Source organism: Callithrix jacchus, chromosome 9 (genome assembly GCF_049354715.1).
Source record: "Callithrix jacchus isolate 240 chromosome 9, calJac240_pri, whole genome shotgun sequence".
Lineage (NCBI taxonomy): Eukaryota > Metazoa > Chordata > Mammalia > Primates > Cebidae > Callithrix > Callithrix jacchus.
Genome location: NC_133510.1, coordinates 65193647 through 65199867, shown reverse-complemented (window position 1 = coordinate 65199867; position 6221 = coordinate 65193647). Strand labels below are relative to the sequence as shown.

General features: G+C 52.4%; 1 long non-coding RNA gene across 1 annotated transcript; it reads right to left on the bottom strand.

Moving 5' to 3' along the window:
• Nucleotides 1-803: 803 nt before the first annotated feature.
• On the bottom strand, nucleotides 804-5998 carry LOC128928562 (uncharacterized). The gene is made up of 2 exons (XR_013521847.1): nucleotides 5083-5998; nucleotides 804-3667 (listed from the first exon to the last, which is right to left on the bottom strand). It is a non-coding gene; the product is annotated as an uncharacterized LOC128928562 (long non-coding RNA).
• Nucleotides 5999-6221: the final 223 nt, after the last annotated feature.

Genomic DNA, 6221 nt, shown 5'->3' with positions numbered 1-6221 from the left:
CCCAGGGGACACTGGGAGGCCCCTCCTCCCCTCTCCTGTCTTCCTCCCCTTTGGCTGGGAAAGTGACTACAGCCTGAACAGTGCCAGACACCTGCCTGCCAGATGTGGCGATTCCCCATTCTTCCCCCCACCACCCTATGTCTATTCTTTCCCTACCCCACTGAGCTCAGGCAGAGGGAGCCCCCCCACAGGGTGATTTACTGCTGCTGCCTCTCTTCCTCAAGTGCCCCATCCACTCGTCTCCCTCCCCCTCACTCTCCCCATGGTGCCCATTCCCCCTCTTTTCCCACAATGTTCTGTAGCTACCTTCTTGATACAGCTTCCTCCCACTCCTACTCCAGACTGCTAGGCTATATAAACTCCAGCTCCTGGACTAGAGAGTGAATGCGTGGGGCAAAGGTGATTAGCCTTCTGTTTCACCCATGGGAGAGTACATCAGCAACAAGGCTGAGGACAGGGCAGCCAGAGCTGATGTCATTCTCACTGGGGGAGGAAGGGAGGTGACAGAGTGGAGGAGGTGAATGGGGAGGGAACCAACACTCCAAGACTGTCTTGAGAGGAAAAAAAGGTCTCTGGGAACTTCCTAGGTAGGTGACAGAGAGTCCAGAATTGTGGCTGCCTGGTGGACATCACATCTTTCTGGCTGAGCCTCCAGACTTTGTCTCTAAATCTGTATCTCAGTATGACTTAGGAGATGTCCCTCAGCTCCTCCCCTTCACATTGACCCAAAACACACACTTAGAGAGAACTTTAAGTCTTTACCCTTCTCTCTTTAGTGTTCGTCCTTCTGTGTCTTCTTTATCTCTTTTGTTTTTTTTGAGACAAGGTCTCACTTTGTCACCCAGGCTGGAGTGCAATGGCATGATTGTAGCTCACTGCAGCCTCGACCTCCTTGGACCCAGGTGATCCCCCACCTCAGCCTCCTGAGTAGCTGAGACTACAGGCGTATGCTACCATACCCGGCCAACTTTTTGTATTTTTTTGTAGAGATGAGGTTTTGCCATATTCCCCAGGCTGGTCTTGAACTCCTCGCCTCAAGTGATCTACTCGCCTTGGCCTCCCAAAGTGGTGGGATTACAGGAATGAGCCAGTGCACCTGGCCTGTTTTTTTTTTTTAAAGACGGGTTTCACCATGTTGGTCAGGCTGGTCTTGAACTCCTGACCTCAGGTGATCCACCCACCTTGGCCTTCAAAGTGCTTGGATTACAGGCATGGCCACCACGCCTGGCCGTGGCCTGGTTTTTTTTGTTTGTTTGTTTGTTTTTTGAGACAGAGTCTTTCTCTGTTGCCTAAGCTGGAGTGCAGTGGCACAGTCTTGGTTCAACGCAAACTCCACCTCCCAGGCTCAAGCGATTCTCCTGCCTCAGCCTCCTGAGTAGCTGGGATCATAGGCATGTGCCACCATGCCCAGCTATTTTTTTGTATTTTTAGTAGAGACAGGATTTCACCATGTTGGCAAGGCTGTTCTCCAACTTCTGATCTCAGGTGATTCGCTCGCCTCTGCCTCCCAGAGTGCTGGGATTACAGGTATGAGCCACTGTGCCCAGCCTGTGTCTTTTCTTTATCAATCTCATCCCTCTCATTTCACCCCACCTCCCTTAGTTGTGCTTTTCTTTCTGGTCACCTGTCCACCCCACCCTTCCATGCCATATCATAACCTAATGATTCCCAGACCTCCCACTAAAGCAGGGACTCATTCAAAGCCTCTTTTCTCCTTCCCATCCATTCTTGGAATCTAACTCCCAAAGGCCCCCTCTGCGCCAGAACAGGGTTCTAGAGGGGACCGAGGTAGGAGGGATGGCTGGGCTGAAAAGTGGCAGACGCAGGACAGATGGAGCAGCGTCCAAGGAATTAGGGGAAGGGGGAAGAGGGAGACAAGAAGATGGAAAGAAACAAAATGAGAGAGAAAAAGTGATTGAGAGACTGAGGCAGAGGCTGAGAGATGGTGAGAATAACAAACTGGGAGAATGAGCTACAAAGAAGAAGAGCAAGACTGGGAGGAGAGAAAAAGAATAGAGTTGGAAACAGGAGAGTCATAGCAAGAGAAGGCCATGAGGGAGGGGCCCGGCAAAGGGCAGCCTGTCTCTCCTGGGCTCCCTCAAGCCATAAGTTGTGTGCATGTGAGAGAGTGTGTGTGTGTGTGCGCGCGCGCGCGCGTGTGTGTGTGTGCATGGCACATTTGCATAGGGGTCTGTGGTAGGGACAGGATGATTTCCACAATATTTTTCCATTTCTTTCATCAGCCTCTTTCCTTGAGGCACCCCATACTAACCCCCCTTCTCCCAGTATTCCGGATGCTCAAGGGACCATTCCGAAAGTATTTCCACCACTCAGCAATCCTGGCTTTCTCACTTGGAATGCAGGCCTGCTGGAATGTCCAGGATCCATAGAATCAAGAGGCCCTATCCCCTCGCTGTCCACCCCCCATGCCTGCCCACCAGCTGCTCCTGTCCATCTTTTCCTCCCATTCTCCTTGTATCTCCCTGTCCTCCACACTGACCCCTCCCCCAGCTCTGACCCCCAGCCTGCCTGGGGCCTGGGTCAGAGGGTAAACAAAGACAGGATTTATCACCAGAATTGAGAAGCAGCCAGAGATCAGGGCTGAGGGCAATGGCTCACCTCCCTAGGATAGGAGGGAGCCCTAAGCCGGATGCCAGGAAGCTGGAAGCCTGGGTTCCAGTGGTTGCTGCTTACAATCCCCAACTTTTCCCACTCCAGCTTTCCTCTCTCCCTTGTCTCTGAAGACTTAGAAGACAGAGAAGAATATGACCCTGAGGGGATTTTAGGCCTCTGAAGGAAAACCTGGGAGGAGGAAAACCTGGAGGAGATGAGATTGATGTCTTAAGGTTATTCTCTTAAGGATATTGAAGGCTTGGAAACTAGAGGCAATCAGGCACCAACTGTTTCCAGGACTAAGAAAGAGTTCAGGTCTAATACTGCAACAGATAGACAGCAACAGATGAGACTGTCCTCTAATACAGAGAGGGACTTCTCAAGAACAGGCCCTGGTTGCCAGTAAGAAAGGAAATAAAAGTGATTATGGGTTCTGAAAGGTGGGAGACACAGTCTCACCTGAAAGTGAAGAAAGAAATGAAATTTATCAAGGGTTATTTCTAACTCTAGTCTCTCTGAGAAAGTGTTCTTCCCTAAGATCCCCAACTCCCTCCTGAGAGGTACAAGGAGCAGCTGGTCCTTTACAGTAAATAGACTATTGGCCTGAAATTGTCTCTACTCAGCAGACAGGGTGTGTGCTTGAGGAGAGGGAACGGTATGCTCCAGGAGTTTCCGAGAAACCAGACTGTATATCTTTCAGTGGACAGCTCCCGCAGCTTCCCTAGGCTCTTGGAAGCCCACCACCAGCCCCCCTAGAATCTCAGTGTGTCAGAAGCCTCCACAAACCCAGCTCAGAAGCTTTCATGCCCCTTCCAGGCCCTGGCACCCAAATTCCTGCTTCTTGCCTTGACCCTCTTGTCCTGGAAGACAGCTGTTACAGTTACCTCCAAGTAAGAAGAGGGTTGGAAGGATGAGGAACTGAGGGAACTGGGAGTTTACCAATCTCTGTTTCTCACCACAGTCCCACTAACCATTCCTACCCGGGTCTGGTGAGGGAAAACTTGTGCTCTCCTCTCTTAAAATCCTCTGCAAGCTGAAACCATTCTGTCAATTTCTGATGGAAAGCCAAAAATTGGAAATATGTTAGTGGGAAGGGGTCGTAGATTGCGAGAGAAAGGGAAAGGACAAAAGAATTGGGCTGAGGGGGTTGGTGTGGGCACGCCAAGTGAGGAAGAAATAGGAAAGCGGAGAAGAGAGCATGTCTTTTTTCCCCAGTTCCCCTTCCCCCAATTGAAGCGGCAGATTTACAGCCTTGGTTTGGAGAGGGGGTTGAGCATAAGGAAGACAGATCTGCAGTTCTGCCCTCTGAGTGTCTGGGTACTTAGCTTTAACTCCCCCATTAGCATCAATCCCCATCTTGCTGCCCATCCGTCTTCTGACATCAGCTCCTTCCCCTCTCTGTAGCCCAGGCTTTCTGACCCTAAGTGGCTCTTAAAGGGCCAGTCTAGACCCTTTCCTCCCTCCTCCCACTCCAGGCAGCAGTCTGGTGTATATGTGCGCATGTGCACTGTGGCCATCCTTGCTAAGGCCATAGTGGTTGGAGGGCATGGGGGATGGGGGCAGTGACTCTTCCCTAGCTCTGTTTTCCTTATGCCTCTCTTATATTATGGACCTCCATCTTTCTTTGATATCTACCCAAACCCAAAACAAGCCGTTTCACTGGGCTGGGGGTCACAGACACATGGCTCCTAAAGCAGAGGGCTGGAGAAGGCATGTGGATCCACAGGTAGATCCACCACCCCTTCCCCATCTCCTGGAGGCCCAGGGCAAGGGATGTCAAGAACTACTGGCTGTTTTAATTCTCAGCCAGCAGTGGGGGTGGGCAGGTTGGGGGCCAAGACTCCTAGGAGATGCCCTGAGCCCCACATTCCTAGCCTCCTTTCCCAGGGATCCAGGCTGTGGTCTGTGGAGGTGGGGGATTTCAAATCTTCCTTTCCTGTGAGGATGGTGACAGGCCAGAGAAATCTGCCTCTGAATTTTCTGGCTTCTCTCTCCTATTCCTCAGCAACTGAGCTTAAGGGGGCAGGGGGAAATGGGCTTCTCCCCACCTTTTGCAAAAAATGTAGTAACTGCACCCTAGGGGCTGTAAGAATACCAGGATGCTTGGAAAGTTCCTCCCCTATCTGCCTTCAATCCTTTCTGCTGCAAAGCTCTTCGGTCCTCTGAGGGGCTCTCCAGGATAGTCAGCCCCACTTCCTGATACCTGAAACCCATTCCTCACTTCCCTCTGTGCTTCCTTCTCTGGCTCAGGAGGAGTGGGAATGTGTGGGTGGAGGCCTTGGGAAAATGGCCATGTTAAAGATAGGAGCCCCCAGCTGCACCCCCCAGTGGACCCTTATTTATCACCTTCCAAACCTCACCTCAAAGAAGCATAAATATTCCTAATTCCTGAAGGCCACCCTGGACTCATAAATTTAAGTGGGGAGGTGGGCAAGGGGAGGAGTGAGGTGCATGGAATGGGGAGCTTACTGCAGTCTCGAGGAAGCAGACTATCTCCTGGGGGAGGCGCCTGACTTGTCTGTCCCTTTGCAGACGCCAATGGGTCTTCTTAGGGAGGAGGAGGAGGAGCCTTTCTCTCAATATTTCCTTTGGGGAGTAGTCTTCTCTCACTGCACCTTTCCTTCCTCCCCTAAAAACAAACAAAAACTCTGCCTTTCTCCTGGTCTTCCCCATTAGTTCTCTGTGGCTCTCCCTCCCTCTTTTCTTTGCTATTACCTTTCAGCTGTCCTTTCCCGCTTCACCCTCTCTCTCACCTCCCTATAGCGCCCCTTTCTGCCTTTGCTTCTCTAATGCTTTCCCTTTTCCATTGTGTGAACAGGAAATGTCCGTCTCTTACTCAGTCTGGATAGTGACGTTTGAAAAGTCCCCCTGTCGGTGCGGATCTCCCTGCCTCAGTCCGTGTGGCCCTCAAATGCGTTCTTTCTCCTCGGATCTTGGACAAATTACCCAACGCCCCATTTATCTCCTCAACCTTCTCTCTCCCCTGCCTTCCTTCTCTCCTCAGCCGTCCTCTCTGCCATCCTTTTGCCCCCTCAGTTTCCCCTTCGCTCTTCAGCTCGGAATCCTCTCTCCCTCTTCAGTCTCCTCTGCTCTTACCGTCGGCCCCCAGCCGCACCCCGCAGACTACTGCTCCGCCCATGTGTACCCCTCAGACCCCATCATCCCTCCAGTGCCCACCACCACCACACCCCAGTTCCCCCTCCCAGTGTTCAAAAGAGAAGGGAGGAGGGGGCCTGAGGGACAGGTAGAGGGAGCGCCATTCCTTGAGGGGAGGGAAAGAGGAGAAAGAGCAGGGGCGAGGAAGAGGGACGCAGTAGCGAGGGGAGGGGCCTCCTCACTGCCCGGCAGCTGCACCCCCTTCCCCGCGGTCGCTGAGCCGTAAATCAGGGCCCAGGCGGTTTGGCCAATGGTAGAGTGACTCGTAAATCGGCCTGTCAACCTCAGCCAATCAGAGGCAGCGTTAAATCAAGTTCTGTCAGCGCTTGACCAATGAAAGGCCCTGGGCTGACCATAAATCTGCCTGTAAGAGACAGCGAAAGAGAGAGAGCGTGCGAATGAGCAAGAACGGCCGGGGCGGGCGACTGGGGAGGGGGCGAGGGGAGCGGGGG